This window comes from Cryptomeria japonica, chromosome 3 (assembly GCF_030272615.1).
Source record: "Cryptomeria japonica chromosome 3, Sugi_1.0, whole genome shotgun sequence".
Classification (NCBI taxonomy): domain Eukaryota; kingdom Viridiplantae; phylum Streptophyta; class Pinopsida; order Cupressales; family Cupressaceae; genus Cryptomeria; species Cryptomeria japonica.
Window position 1 is genome coordinate 349,651,522 of NC_081407.1, and position 16,262 is coordinate 349,667,783.

Here is a 16,262-nt window from a genome sequence, read left to right on the forward strand (position 1 = left end):
ATCTGATTTAGTAATTACACCATTAAATAGAAGAGATTGAAAACAATTAACACCAAGCAAGGACCCACTTGAGGTAAATAACAACTCCATTTTAGTATTGTTAGTTTGATGATTTTACTAGTCTTAGCTAGATTTATTTTCAACATATAATTTGTTGTTATTATCGAAGTAGTTGTAAACGTGTAAAATTAGTAAGAAACCCATGGAAATTGTTGTACAATTCTTGTTTGATTGAAATTCGTAAAATAGATTTCCTTATAATTGCAAACTTTATTTTCTGTCTTAATTTTTATTTTTATTTTCTTATATCAATTGCCTAGGATAAATCCCAAAAATCTTTAGTCATACATATAGTACCAGTACTATTCAAGAAGATTATGTTCTTGGGTTTGACATTGTAAATGTAGCATATCATAATCTATAAGTCACTTGAAGCTCCTATTGCACTAGAGTTTTTGACTAATGATGGTGCTCAATAGCCCCTAGCTATTATTTGAACAAGGAAGGGCATACTACTTGTCCCAAGTTGCTAGCACCAGTTACAAGGATGATTACATAGTAGGAGGATGTTCTAGCACATTAAATGCCTTGTATGATAGATGAATCGTATGGCCCTTGACAAGTTGCTAGAATGCATGCAATTAAAACACTATAAAGATAATAATGTGTGATGTAAAAGATGTTGATCAATTTTGTTGCTTTCAAGGGATGTAAGTGTAAAAAGATTTGTCTATGGTTTCTATAGGTCAAGTTTGTCAAGTTGAGCATAAATTTTCATATTGTATAGAAATGGTTTCAAATGACAATCATGTTTGTAGTTGAATGTCTCCATGACACTTTGCAAACCTAGGTGGGTTTCTTCTTGTCATGTTTACTATTATGAACATAATAGGTGTTTGATGAACATGACATCATTTTAATCATTGCAAATATTCTGTAATAGTAATTCATTTATTTCAAATTGATTTTCATTACATATGCTCAATTGTATGGATTCATATTCAACTGTGATATGCAAGAGTCTTCTTCTTCCTTGCAATATTGGATTCCATTGCCCATTGGAATATGCACAAGTATTGGAGGCAAATGATATCATTTTCCTAAACAAAAAAGGTCTTCGTCAGTAGTTTAGTACATGAAAATTCTACACACTTTCATGATTCAATGATTTAATCTAGGTAATATTTTAAGTGAATCACAATAGTCATTATTTTAGAGAACCATGTTGTGTATGCACTCACCTTGCACATGTGTGATGATGGTGTCATTAGCTTAAGAAGCTTAACACATATTTAGGTAATCCTTGACCTAGTGATACATTTTGTGGTCAAGAATATGTTGTATATTGATGTTATTAGTTTAGTTTTTCCTTATCATACTATATTACAATACATGTTGAGGATACCTCTAAGAAAACTCTCACGAGTCTAGCTGAGCCCAAAGCTAAGGAGAAAATACCCACCCTAGGATTGTGAAACTATGATATTTGGACACAACAAAGCTAACAATTACTACAAATGTATGCCTTTCTACTAAAATTCCCATGTAAAATTTGACTATAATTGTTGACGAAGTCTATAGAATGCTAATGAAGATAGTCACTTGACTACACAAGTTACTTTAGACTTGTTGACTGAGTTGATAGCTTGGTTGTAGAAGTTAGTTGGGCTAGTTGACAAACTCCTTAGGGTGCTAATAAAATATTGTAGCACATGATAGTGACTACAAAAGTTGGTATTGGCTAACAATGTATTGAGGAGATGGTCTTTGCTACTAAAGTTATGGTTGACTTGGTTGTAAAAGTAAGCATGAAGATGGTGAAGTACAAGACAATTGATTGAGAAGATGTTGATCCTTGATTATCAATTGACTTGGGAAAATTTGTTTCGGTCTTCACGTTGGACAATATTATATGCATTCATTTATGGAGGAGGCTTGGTGGAGCCTTCATCCACATCTCTATTTGAAGAGAGGCAAGAGGGGGAATTTGCCCTAGAGTATTGAAGAGACAATGGAGATTTCCAAGGTGGATGTACAATTACTAGAAGAGGCCATATGAAAGAGCAACTCATAGAGGTATCCTTATCTACGATGAAAGAAGATAGTGATAAGAAAAAAATTCTTCAAATTTGGATACAATATTGTTATTGGTTGTAGATGTATACCTAGTTTTATATTTATTTATGTTTTAATGTTTGGTACTAACTTCATTATTGCAAGAGTATGGAGCTTGGAGGAGCCCTAGGTGTGGAACCAAGGTATGATCGACTCATGAATACTACAAGGTGCATGTGTGTTCTCTAGCTTTTTCTAGCATGTCAATTTGTGTGTTAACATGCTATTGAGAATTTCCGAGTTTTTTCTAAGTTTGTTGTAGTGGGACAACAATAGTTTGAGAGAAATGGATGCATGCTTGCAAACCTAAATGTTCTCCCAAGGTTGTAAGACAAATTTACAATTTGTATGGGTCCAACAAGGAGATTTCGGCAATGCTCATGTTGAATGTATACTTCTTTTATTGTTGCTATTTTTCATGTCATTTGTGTTGCCATAAGTTGCTTGTATTTGACTATATTTCACACATTTTATAATTTGTGATAGACCTCTGTTTGCTAGGGATTTGAAAAGTATTTTCTTGCTTTGTGTTGTTGCAATTTTTTGCTTATAGGTAGCAAGTTTCCAAGACCCTTTATGCAAGGACACCATTGATAAAAAGGACCTGACATGTATTTTGCATTTGGTGCAATTTTAAAGAACCCTTGTGCATGGCAAATTTGTGCTCCATGGGAAGTAAAAAAAGCCATTAGGTATTTTGGATAGTGAAGCTTTTGGGAATGGATCCTAAAGGGAGTCGTGTTAAAAAATGGTTAGTGGTTTAGATCAAGATGAAATCCTTTGCTACAAAAGTCAACTATTGTCGATGAAGTTGACAATTGCTTTCAAAGTAGGTCTTTGATGCTAAAGTTTTCTATGCTATTTGTAATTGTTGACAAAGTCCATAAGGTGATAATAAAGAAAACAACTTGGCTACAAAAGTCAATTTGGACTTGTTGATTAAGATGATAGCTTGGTTGTAGAAGTTGGTTGGACTTGCTAACAAGGTATTGTAGTAGATTAGGAGTGGCTACAAAAGTTGGTATATGTTGATGAAGTGTTGGGAATAGTATCTTTGTGGATAAAATTGTGGTTGGCTTCATTGCAAAAGGAAGCATGAATTTGATGGAGATGTTAATCCTTGATGGTCAATTGATTTAGGAAAGGTCATATCATCAATCTCCTCATTGTTAGAGTGGCGCTATGGCAAAAGCCATGTGTTATGAGTGATTGTTTCAATTACAAGCATGGATTGCCAATTGCCAAGAAGGATTGTAGAGCCAAGTATACATGGTGAGAAGATGCATGATTTATGTAGGCAATGCTAATGTGGAAAAGATTGTTGAGTTGTCACCTATCCATGTGGATAGTAATAGGTAGGAAATTGCATGTCTCAGATGGCAGGTAGGAAAAGCTAAAATTATTAGTCTCCAAGGAGGGTGATGGATAGAGGTGTGCATGGTGATATGGTCTTAGAGTTGATTAGATGTGTGGGTCATTAGAGCTAGCAAGATCAATTAAATTGAATAATGGAGGTGGTTAGATGAATGGTTGTTGTGGGCAATTGTCCATATGCACATGGTTGTTTCATCTCCTTGCTAATATTAAAAAGACTAAGAATAGAAAAAAGAAATTGAAGGACTTAATATATATTTTTTCATGCATGGAGTACTACAATTGCCATGTTGAGTAGATAATAGAATTATAGAGTTTGGGAGTACTTTTACAATAAGGTTCTAGATGTTGTTAGCCATAATGGGGACCTTTGTTTATTTCAAAGAATATAGTAGTGAAGGGAGTGAATAGTTCTTCAATTCTTAATGGTTGTTTGAAATGCCGTTAGTTCTCACTCAATTGATTGCATAATGTTGAAAGTTCAAGACACATCTAATTTCCTTGGTGAAGAAATGGGAAATCATAATTGAAATGGTTGGTAGCTTATTGAGGAGGCAAAGGAGTGTGAATGGAAATTGTAATACCTTGAAAGACCATGTTTATGGCATTGTAATCCTTTTATCGTCTTTTGTAGGCAATGAATGTTGGTCTATGAAGCATTAATACTCCGAAGACCTCCACAATGTTGAAGTTAAGGCATTTCTAGTTGTATCCATGTCCAGAATAATTGTTGATAACAAGAGATAGTTTGTTTGCTCCATGCCATTTTACTTCCAAATAGGTACATTTGGGTATTGTAAGACCTACAAGCATTGTAAAATATTGCTATACTTTATGGATTAGTGGCATGAGAAGCAAAATCTTATTGGATTATTATTCCTAGTTGTGTATTTCTTGAGAGGTTTTTTGATGTTGCAATTGTATGTGTGCATGATTGTGTATATTCCACATTTTTTATTGTATTTATCTGCTTTTTGTAGATTGAATATGCATGTGTGTGTTTTTGTTCATCTAAGGGTGCTAGTTGAGTGTGGTATTAATCCCTCAATTCATGGATCATTCCTTAACTATGAGGACCCATATGTAGATGTGATTCTTTTATTATTTAAGAAATCAAAATGTATTGTAATGAATTTTTTAGTTCATTCAAATTAATCACACATTGTCTCTAAATACCAAAACATAGCAATATGTTTGCAAAAATGTGTGATAAGTGGGCTCATAAAAACTAGGAGATATGAGTGGGCAACTTTGAATTTGAATTTGAAGCCTTTGATTTTGAAGTCTATTCCTTTGTGCCTCAACATTGAACTTGATGTCTATCCAAGCAATTTAGAACTAAACGTTACAGATAAATGATAATTTTGAGGGAGGAAGCAAATGTATGAAAATATGTCTGAATAAGAGTGTGATAATGATGAGTTAATGATGAATGTATAAGAATTGGTGTAAATGAGAGTAAATAGAGAAGGAGGGCCTAAAACTAAATGGTAGGAGTATGCTGATTTCACAATTGCACTATCTAATACGAAAGATAATCAAGGAAGAGATGTTGTATTGTCCCCTTCTTTTCAGTGATCACACGAGAAGAGTTATTAGCCTATTTTCTACATCCTGATAGGCTAATTAGATGACAAAGGGGTGCTTTGCTAGTGACGCCATTTATTTTGATGGAGAAATAAAGAAAATAGAATATTGTTTTATGGGGTCTAATATTATTAAAGTTACTTTTGCTATAAAATAACATTATGAAAGTAAAGTGACTTTATATGGAGAAATAAAAAGTAGTGATTTTAATCCCACATTGAGGAGTGGAGGTTCGCCTACCATTTAAGAAGCCTTTATAAGGGAGCATGTCCTTCTCTATTGGGATGTTATGTGATTATCTTATTTATGTTATTTCTCCATAGTTACTGATATAACAGTGACTGGCTTTCCGAGGATGAAACCCCTTGGAAATTCAAAGGTTCGATGGAAACCCAATCTTCCATGAGAGGTGGATTCAATCATAATTCACTACCTGGGCTTTATTTGCAGAAGTTTGGTTCTCTTTTGGAAACAGTTAGCAGGGATGGTGATTAAGTATATTTGACATACCAAATTTGAAAGGAAACTAATGCAAATCCTTGACTTATTCTACGACCAACATTGAGGATGTTTGGCTCCCTTCTAAGTGCCGATCATAGCATTTGTATAACAAAGAAAACGTCATAATTGCAGGCACATGAGATCCATCCACTACTTAGCGCTGCTGTTGAAAATTTCCTCCTGTAAACACAGAAAGCCATATCGGCTTACCTTCTTGGCCTAGCAAATGATTCGATTGTGCTTTATCTGGACTGGGTCACACGTCAGGTTTATAGACTGGCAATCTGAACCTTATTGGGCATTCATTCTCAGCGAGCTTGCACTGTGAAGTGATATAGTGGCTTAGGAGAATCGTGGGTACTTTCAACCTGAGGTGTCGTGTGAATACATGCAATGAAGTCACTGTGCAATTCAAGCAAAGTCTCAGACCTTGCGGTGACAGTGAAGCTTATTGCGGAGACAAACTGACCACATTGGAGTACTTTGTTGTTACCAGGTATGTAATGGGGTCATTTTTATCAGTTGTATATCAATGATTAAGTTTACCATCACCGTGTCAGTTTGAAATAGTATATTTATGCTGCCATAGCTTTCTTTCTAAGTCTATAACAGCAAACTTATCAATACAAGTTCAGAATAGTAGATTTCGCTTGTGACAAAAGGTGGTGTGCTAAGTGTTTGATGTAATGTCTCTGCATCATAAGTGATTATTTCATAATGCTATGATCATACACGTATTTGTTAGAATTACCTTCATGGATAAATGTTAATTTCTGAATGTTACAACATACAAGTGTTTGACGAATTGCTCAGAGGAATCAGTGATAATTATTGAATGTTTATTACAGACAACTATTTGACCAAATGTCTATTTGTGAACTTGTGGAATTTTGATAAGATTTGAGTTCAAAACTAGTAAGGATTCTTACAGTGGTATCAGAGCTTGGATCCTGCCATCCTTTGGGTTTGCTTCAGTTTGTTTATGCAGCCAAGTGATAGAGAAAGGAGGTACTATCAGAGAGAACTAAGAAAATTTGGCAACCCCCTCAAGTACTTGAAGGTAAAATAGTGTCCGGAATCCTAGGTGCTAAACAAGGCTCATCTTCAAATTTTGCAAAGAGTATGGGTGACAGGAGAGATAACAGTCCACCACGAAATGATGATGGCAGGGAAGCAAGAGACATTATGAGAGGAATTCAAGTAGGACAGGAGTAGGTAGCCAATGTATTACAACAACTTACATTTGCCATCCAGCAATTGAGTACTACACGCAGGTGACCACAATGCAACCAAGCAGATGGTGACAATATGGTTGGATCCCCATGAGCAGAAAGAGCTCCTACATGCTCTACGGATAGGCCTTCGATGCCAGAAGAAGAGGTGAACAATGTTGATGGGGACATAGCATTTCCGAATAATGTGATGACCATGCATGATGGGTGGAGTACCCTTCCACAACATGTTAGAGCAGATTTGCCCTTCACCCAATACATGGGACAACAAAGGAAAAGTGGTAGAACAAGACAAGAGTGGAGGCCATGGCAATAAAACAAAGACCTCAAGCAAGCTACTAATAAACTAACTCTTCCCACATTTGATGGAAGTGGAAAGACAGGTGCAAGGGCATGGATTCACAAAGTGGACACCTTCTTGACTCTCAAGCCAATAAAGGAAGTAGATGCAATCAAGTTTGCAACCATGTATCTAGAAGGGGTAACTTATGATTGGTGGCACCATGGGTTGTAACACAAGACCATGGATTAATACATTCTTATGAAGAGTTTAGTAACAAGTTGATTGCACGCTTTCACAGGAAAGATGTGGAAGTGTATTACAGAGAGCTAACACAATTAAGGCAAGTTGGGTCCTTGGATGCCTACATTAATAAGTTTCAAAAAATTGTTGTTAGTGTGATGCAGGAGCATCCCCGGTCAATGAGCAATCTTGCATCAACAAAAAATATTTCCTTTCAGTTTAGTTCTTGTTCAGTTTTGTGTCGAATTTTTTGTGTTCCTACTGGTATGTTCTGGTGGTGGCTTGTTTTTCATTGCAGATCAGGTTTTCGGTTTCCAGGCTTGTTTATGTGCTTAATTCCAGCTTTTCAGTCCATTTGGATTTTTTTCTGGCAAGATACTGCTTCCAGTTTGACTGCTTTTGGGTTCCAGAGCAGTTTTGGGCTTACCAGTTGGTTTTCTTCTTTTTCGGAGCAGTTTTGGGCTTATCGGTTCGTTTTCTTATTTTTCGAAGCGATTTCTTAGCATGTGGATCTATTTTGGGTCTTGCTTAATGTTCCTAAGTCCTTGGTCGACCAACCTGTTGATCCACACTTCTCGGTTGTTCTTTACTGGAAGAATTCCTTTCATTCTTGGGGCTGACCTATTTACACGTTTCATTTTTTCTGCATTGGTAAATGTAATCTTTTGTGGCCGACCCGAATATGTTTCGGAAGGTATATATGGTATTATGTAATCATTTGTAGGGCAGTAGATCAGAATGAGATTCTAGATTCATGATTAGAGATTCAAATGACTTTGAGAGTTCCAGATGGATTGTATTTGGCATGTTAGCCTGCATGTAACCGTTTGATTACTGGATTTTCTATGATGAATGTATGATGATAACCAGTTGGTTCCTGAAGGTTCTAAGACAATAATATGATCTTATTCTGTGATCTTTCAATGTTTATTGTTGCTTCCATTGTGTTACTCTTGCTACATAATCAGTTCTCTTTTGAAGATTCACCGGTTATGGCTGCATCATAGGGTCATGAATATGTCTGAAAAAAGGAAGATTATGTTCTTTATTGAAGGGTTGAATGATAAGATTAAGGAACTTGTGAAAGTACTCAAGCCTAGCTCACTCCAAAATGCAATTAAAATGGCATTGGACCTTGATACCACATCCACTTCCTATCAGCCACCTAAAAGGAGTTTCAAAGGTTCAAAACCAAATCTAAAATCTTATAATCAGACCAAGAACATGCCACCCAGGATAGACTTTGAGTCTAAGAATGAGTTGAGGAGGAAGAAGTTATGCTTCACCTGCAAAGAACCTTGGACTTCCGAGCATAGATGCCTTGGAAAGGGCAAAATACATTACATAGAGGTCACTTCAGATGTTGAGGAGGACCAGATTGATGACAACAAATCAGAGGACAACAATAATGATGAACATCATGAGCATTAGGAACGACCCGCATCAGAAAGAATCGAAGATAAGACAACTAATTAGATTAATTTGGCTATTGCTTCACTATCAGGAGTTCCTCCATGCTATCCATTTGGATTAAAGGGAGTACTTAAGGGGAAGCGAGTTATTTGTTTGCTAGATACGGGTGCCCAACACAACTTTATTGATGAGTGTTCGATTGTGAAGTGTGGACTACAGGTTAAGGAGATTTTGGGTTTTGGTGTGAAAGTTGTGGGTGGTGATACCTTGAGTTGTACAGGGAGAATTCCTCAGCTTAATATGCAGATGGGTGACTACACCTTGACCAATGATTTCTATGTGGTCAAGTTAGAGGGGCTTGATATGATTCTGGGCATGCAATGGTTGCAGTCTATTGTTAGGTACATGCTAGACCACTACAAGATGCAATTAGAGTTTGTGGAGAATGGGAGGAAGGTAGAGTTGAAGGCTTTATCGAATGGAGGGTCTAGAGTAGTGTCAGCACACTGGATGGAGGCCATTCTTAGGCATGATGATGTAGCATGGGCAACCCAGTGTTTTGTGTCTTCCAAATTGACATCAAGAGGAGGTCAACAACAACATGTAGACATCTAGTCAGTGCTTGATAAGCACAATGGGGTTTTTGGAGGCATTGCTCCGGGTAGACCTCCTGATCGTGGATTTGAGCATGTTATCAAGTTGGAGGAGGGATCTAGGTTCGTCATTACCACACCATACCATCATCTGAGACACTTCAAGGAAGAGATTGAAAAGACAATTAAGGAATTACTTGCCATGAGACATATTAGCCCGAGCTCCAGCTCGTTTGCTTCTTCAGTGGTCTTAGTGAAGAAAAAGGATGGTACATTACAGACGTGTATTGATTATCATGCCTTGAACAAAAGGACCATAAAAAACAGGTACCCTATTCCCGACATTGATGAGTTACTTGATGAATTATATGGGAAAGTTTAATTTTCGAAGATAGATCTTTGATCAAAATACCATCAGAGCCATGTTTGTCAGGAGGATATACATTGGACTGCATTCAGATGTCACTATGGACACTATGAGTTTTTAGTGATGCCTTTTGGTCTCACTAACACACCTGCTACATTACAGTCATGTATGAATCATATTTTCTATAAGTAGTTGCAGAAATTTGTATTGGTGTTCTTTGATGATATTTTGATATACAGTAGAACATGTGAGGAGCACCTTCAACATCTAGATGAGGTCTTAAGCATCATGGAGGCATAGTCATTGTTCACTAAGGCATCCAAACATGAGTTTGGAATGACGAAGATTTTATATTTGGGGCATGTGATAGGGGCTAATGGTGTTAAAGTGCATTAGGAGAATATACAAGCAACTGTTGATTGGCCACCACCTAGGAATGTTTCAGACTTGAGGGGATTCCTTGGGCTTTGTTCTTGTTACAAGAGGTTCATCAAGTGATTCTCTCAACTTTTAGCTCCCCTTACAGATCTCACATAGAAGGGTGCATTCAATTGGTTAGATGATGCAGAGAGCATATTTGATAGGCTTAAGGAGGATACAAGCACTTGTCTTGTGCTAGCGCTTCCTAATTTCTCTCAATTGTTTGTGTTGGAGTACGATGGATCAGGTGAGGGAATCGGTGTAGTAATCATGCAAAACAAATATCTCATCACCTATGAGAGCAGGAAGTTGAGGGATAATGAGATATTATATTCCACCTATGATAAGGAGATGTTTGCCATCAAGCATGCAATGGAAAAGTTTAGACAATATTTGGTAGGTGGGAAATTTGTGGTGAGAACGGATCACAATAGTTTAAGGTACTTTCTAGAGCAGGAGTTAAATGAACGACAACAAAAGTGGGTCAACAAAATACAGGCATATGATTTTGACATTGAGTATGTCAAAAGAAAAAGGAATATTGTGGATGATGCACTTTCTAGGAGGCCTCCTACTCCTACACTATGCTCTACATCTGAGATTTCAATTGATTGGAACTCTCAACTTTTAGTTGAGTATTCCAAGTATCCTTTTGCATGCAACCTCATGGACAACGAGATTCAAGATGACAGATACAAGGTGATTGATGATGTAATTTACTATAAGGATAGGATATATTTGGTACTTGAATCTAGACTTAAGGAAAAGATTATGAGAGTTGTTCATGACACACCTTTATCAGGACATCCAGGATACTTCAAGACCTACAAGTAGATTAGAGAAAGATTTTCATGGTGGGGTTTTAAGGATGATGTCCTTAGACATGTGTGAGAGTGTTTGACTTGTCAGCAGAACAAGTTAGAGCATACTTTTCCAGCAGGCTTATTGCAACCCTTATCGATCCCAAAGCAAAAGTGAGAGAGTGTGTCCATGGATTTTATTACGATTCTTCCTAGAGTCCAGGGTAAGGATTGTATTTTTGTAGTGGTTGATTGGTTAACAAAATTTTCTCACTTTTATGCTATTGCAGTCAATTGGACAACCTCTCAGGTAGCAGAGTTATTCCTCTGTGAGGTATTCAAATTACATGGATTACCGAAGACCATTATCAGTGATCGAGATAGCAAGTTTCTCAGCATTTTCTGGCAGGAGCTATTCCGATTAGCAGGTACAGAGTTGACGTCGAGCACTAGCTACCACCCACAGATGGATGGGCAGACTGAGATTGTAAACAAGTGGGTGGAGGGTTATCTTTGTAACTATGTTGCGGGTCAACAAAAGGTGTGGGTCAAGTGATTGTATTTAGGATAGCACTCCTATAATACGACATACCATATGTCTATTGGTATGTCACCATTTCGGGCTTTGTATGGTTTTGACCCATTTTATTTCATAGACTTAGCCTTTGATGATGACAGAGCACCTGGTGCTAGAGATTGGTTGCATGACCATCAAGATATCCTTAGAGTTCTCAGGGATAATATACAACAGGCTCAAAATCAACAAAAATTATATGCAAATTGCCACAAGATGGAGAGTTCTACTGAGGTTGATGATATGGTTTTCTTATGTCTTCAACCATATAGACATAGCACATTAAAGAAGAGTGGTGCGGAAAAACTTAAGCCAAGGTTCTATTGTCCGTACAAGATTTTGAGGAGGGTTGGAGAGGTTGCATATGAGCTTGACTTGTCATCGGATAGCAAGATTCACAATGTTTTTCATGTCTCATGTCTCAAGAGGGCAATTGGGCAACATGTTGTACTTGCTCCTAGCTGCACTCTTAGATGAAGAAGGGGAACTAGTATTGGTTCCTGTAGATATTTTGGAGGTGAGAGAAAAGAAGCTGAGAAGTCATGTGATCAGGGAATACTTGGTACATTGGAAAGATTTGCCATTAGAGGATGCCACTTGGGAAGGTGAGGACATATTGCAACATCCAGCATTGCGATTGCTTGAGGGCAAGCAATCATGGGAAGGGAGGATTGCAATGTCCCCTCCTTTTCAATGATCACACGAGAAGAGCGATTAGCCTATTTTCTACATCCCGATAGGCTAATTAGATGACAAAGGGATGCTTTGCTAGTCACGTCATTTATTTTGATGGAGAAATAAAGAAAATAAATATTGTTTTATGGGGTCTAATATTATTAAAGTTACTTTATATTATAAAATAACATTATGAAAGTTACTTTGAACATGGCTCTTCCCCTCTGCTCCTGCTCGATCGTTGCTCTGCAGATCCTGCCTGGCTCTGTTGTGCTCATAACTGTCAATTTTTGCCCACTTCCTCCTCGTGTTGGGGCTCTTGGTGACCTGGTCGGTGGTGCTTCCCACCCGACGACTGCTACTAGTTTGGCTCCCTTGTGCGATGCTCCTCGAGTGGACTCTACTCAATGTGATGTTGTCGGTCCCGGTGGGGACTTGCCCTCGGTGATGGAGATCATGGTTGGTTTGTGCCCTCCCCCACCCGTGGATTCCCTTCCTGGGGGAGTCGCTGGTTCTGACTCTCTCGGTGATGCTTCTTAGTCGATTGCTGCTGATGCTATGGGTGCTAAGGTCCAACCCAAACCTTCTTTTGCTGGCAGGCACAACTTTGCTCGTGTGGCCAGATCTGCTGTCTTGCCCTCCAAGAGGGTTTGTCCTCTTCCCTGTGCCAAATCCTCCCCTGTGGTGGTTTGTGGACAGAACGTGGTGGACAACATTGGGTTCTACCAACATTGTGCTTTAGTGTGTAGATTCTCTGGGTTCCTTCACTACCGAACCTCCACCGCTAGGTGAGTGACTCTTGGAGGCCTTTGGTGGCTCATAATATTGAGATTTTTCCTTGTGCTAAAGGCTTTTTCATTGCTTCCTTTACATCTTCAACTGATTGAGATTTGGTTTTAGGCAAGTTGTGGGCTTGGGGAGTGCACTCCCTCTTTGTTAAGCCTTGGACTACTTCTTTTAACCCTCTCATTGAACCGCTTAATGTACGTCCAGTTTAGGTTCGCCATCAAAATCTCCCTCTTCATTGTTGGGAGCATTCTTGCTATGAGGCTGTTGGTAACTCTATTGGTCGTTTCTTAAAGGTCGATGATGCTACATCTTCAATGGACCACACTACGTTTTCTCGTATCTTAGTTGATATTGACATCTCCTCGCCTCTCCTAAGAGATGTGGTTCTCATGATTGAGGATTGGCCTTGGGCACACCCGTTGGATTTTGAGGGCCTCCCTTTTCGCTCTCGGAAATGTTTTTCTATGGGTCATCTTGCTTCAGACTGCGCTATTTCACACCACAAAGGTGTTGCTACTTGGTGGAAAGATGCTACTGCTGATCACTTGACCATCCATGCTGCTAATCTTGATTCAGATGGCCCCTCATAGGAGGATGAGGTGTCTCTTACTGTTGCTAATGTTGCGGTTGATTCTGTCATGACTCCTCCCGCCCTGGTAGATTCAACTTCTGTCGCCTTTGACTTGTAGCTCCGCTCTACACCTATTGGTTTTGCTCCTAATGTCGCTCCTCTGCAACAACCAGTTGTTGTTCTGCATCAGCTAGTTGTTGTCCTACAATCGCACTCTGTTGGCTCTACTGATGGTATCCATGCAGGGTCCTTACCACTCGATCTTTCTCTTGATGGTCCCAAAGACAGTATTGCCTGGACTATAGTTTGTCACAAACAGAAGGGGAAGTCCTCCTCGCCCCCCCAAACCCCTCCTTGTCAAGGCTCGGGTGTCCCTTCCCCTCCTTGTGGTTTGGGTTGTTGAAGGTTAGACAAATTTCTCTTTTTATTGTTCGACCTTGTTTGATTGGGGCTTGCTCCCATGTTTGTTGTTTTGTTTTTTGGTTGTTGTTAATATGTTGTTGATAGTCTCTAACTATGTTAAAAGGTCGGTGCCCTAGTTAACACTGCTTTTTAATAAAAAACATTATGAAAGTAAAGTGACTTTATATGGAGAAATAAAAAGTAAACTAAGTTTAATTCCACATTGAGGAGTGGAGGTTCACCTATCGTTTAAGAAGCCTTTGTAAGGGAGCTCGTCCTTCTCTATTAGGATGTTATGCACAATTATCTTATTTATGTTATTTCTCCATAGTTGCTGATATAACAGTGACTGGCTTTCCGAGGACTACCTGTTAGAAATTCAAAGGTTGGAAAGAAACCCAATCTTCCATGAGAAGTGGATTCAATTAGAATTCACTACCTGGGCTTTATATGTAGAAGTTTGGTTCTATTTTGGAAACAATTAGCAGGGATGGTGATTAAGTATATTTGATTTATGGTCACAAGTACTCATATCAAATTTGAAAGGAAATGAATGTAGATCCTTGACTTATTCTAGGGCCACCATTGAGGATGTTTGGCTCCCTTCTAAGTGCAGATTGTAGTATTTGTATAACAGAGAAAACACCATAATTGTGGGCACGTGAGATCCATTCACTACTCAGCGCTATTGTTGAAAATGTCCTCCTTCTGTAAACACAGAAAGCCATATCGGCTTACCTTCTTGGCCTAGCAAATGATTCGATTATGCTTTATCTGGACTGGGTCACACATCAGGTTTATAGACTGGCAATCTAAACCTTATTGGGCATTCATTCTCAACGAGCTTGCACTCTGAAGTGATATAGTGGCTTAGGAGAATCGTGGGTACTTTCACCCTGAGGTGTCATGTGAATACATGCATGAAGTCATTGTGCAGTTTAAGAAAAGTCTTAGACCTTGCAGTGACAATTAAGCTTATTGTGGAGACAAACCGACCACATTGGAGTACTTTGTTGTTACCGGGTATGTAATGGAGTCATTATGTCGAGGGGCATTCCCTACATCCACAACAGATAGATTGAAAATAGAATATTTTGTGTAAACAATAACTCTGCAACTTTATTTTGACGTCTGAGCTGGCAGTTTCTTCTTGAATGTAACTGATCGAAAGGGTGATAAGGTGTTTCAACTTCCATAACTCTACGCTTATATATGCATTCGTACCGGTATTTGTTATTGCAACAACAAAGCTAAATTCTTTTGTGTGCCTGTGATTTGCATGCCCGAAAGGCCCACTGAAATCTGCACTAGAAGCACCACTATATCTCATCAAAGTTGGCGAAGTTTGATATCTGTTTTGGCCGAATTTGACCAGATTTACACCTGATATTCGTGTGGGTGGTTTGGATCTGTCTCCCCAAAGAACGAAAAATTATTGAATGCTCTTTACCTTGCCCTGCGTACATTGTTTTTTTTAATGTTTTTATCTTTTTTCATAGTTGTTCTGACATTATGTTGTGCTTAACATTGCATTTGATTCCAAATGTTCTGTTTTAAATTGTGTTTATCCTCTAAGCTCTTGGTGTTGTTGAGAAATTTCAGCAAAGAAACTGATAGGAATAAAGAGACTTCTCGTAATTCCTCTAATGGCGGAGCCACGGTGGAGGCAATCCATGTAGGCAACTTTGTATGCAAAACAATAAAAATTGGGAAAGGAAGGACTTGTTGCTAGAGAGCAGGGTATTTATTACGTTGGTATATTTCCAAGCCTTTATTATCTGATTATGGTTTTCTCATATCTAGGATTAAATGTCTGGAATCTCTCTAAAACTTTATTCATCTTCTTATTCCAATTATCTGTATATTTGATTCATGTGTTTTTGATTGAGAACAATAGTTTATTGGTCTTTAAAAATACAAGAGGTTTGTATAATGACACAATACTGTGAAGAAGAGAAATGTGTTTGTTGTGTTGTGAATGCAATAAAAGGTAAACGATCTTCTTATTGGTTACCATTTAAGAATATATAAATCTCGTCTTTATGTTAAGATCTATATATTGCATTATATAGAAAAATATATATATTGTTAATTTTGGTTGTTCTTAAATCGAGAGGCTTAACACTACAGAGACACCCACCCAAAATAGTTGTGTAAGAAAAGAGAAATGTTTTGTATTTTGGCAGTTACAAACGCATGTGGTCTACATGGTCTTCGACATCCACAAATTGCCAGTTACAAAATAACAAAGCATTTTTGAAATCGTCTATGAATTTTAGGATGTGAATGGTTTGTAGTCGTTTCTGAATGCATTGAACTGACTATA

The 16,262-nt window shown here is 38.0% G+C and overlaps 1 long non-coding RNA gene across 1 annotated transcript; it reads left to right on the plus strand.

Moving 5' to 3' along the window:
* Positions 1 to 5,314: 5,314 nt before the first annotated feature.
* LOC131076515 (uncharacterized) lies at positions 5,315 to 8,131 on the plus strand. Its single transcript, XR_009113361.2, has 2 exons — positions 5,315 to 6,073; positions 6,426 to 8,131. It is a non-coding gene; the product is annotated as an uncharacterized LOC131076515 (long non-coding RNA).
* The last annotated feature ends 8,131 nt before the right edge of the window (positions 8,132 to 16,262 follow it).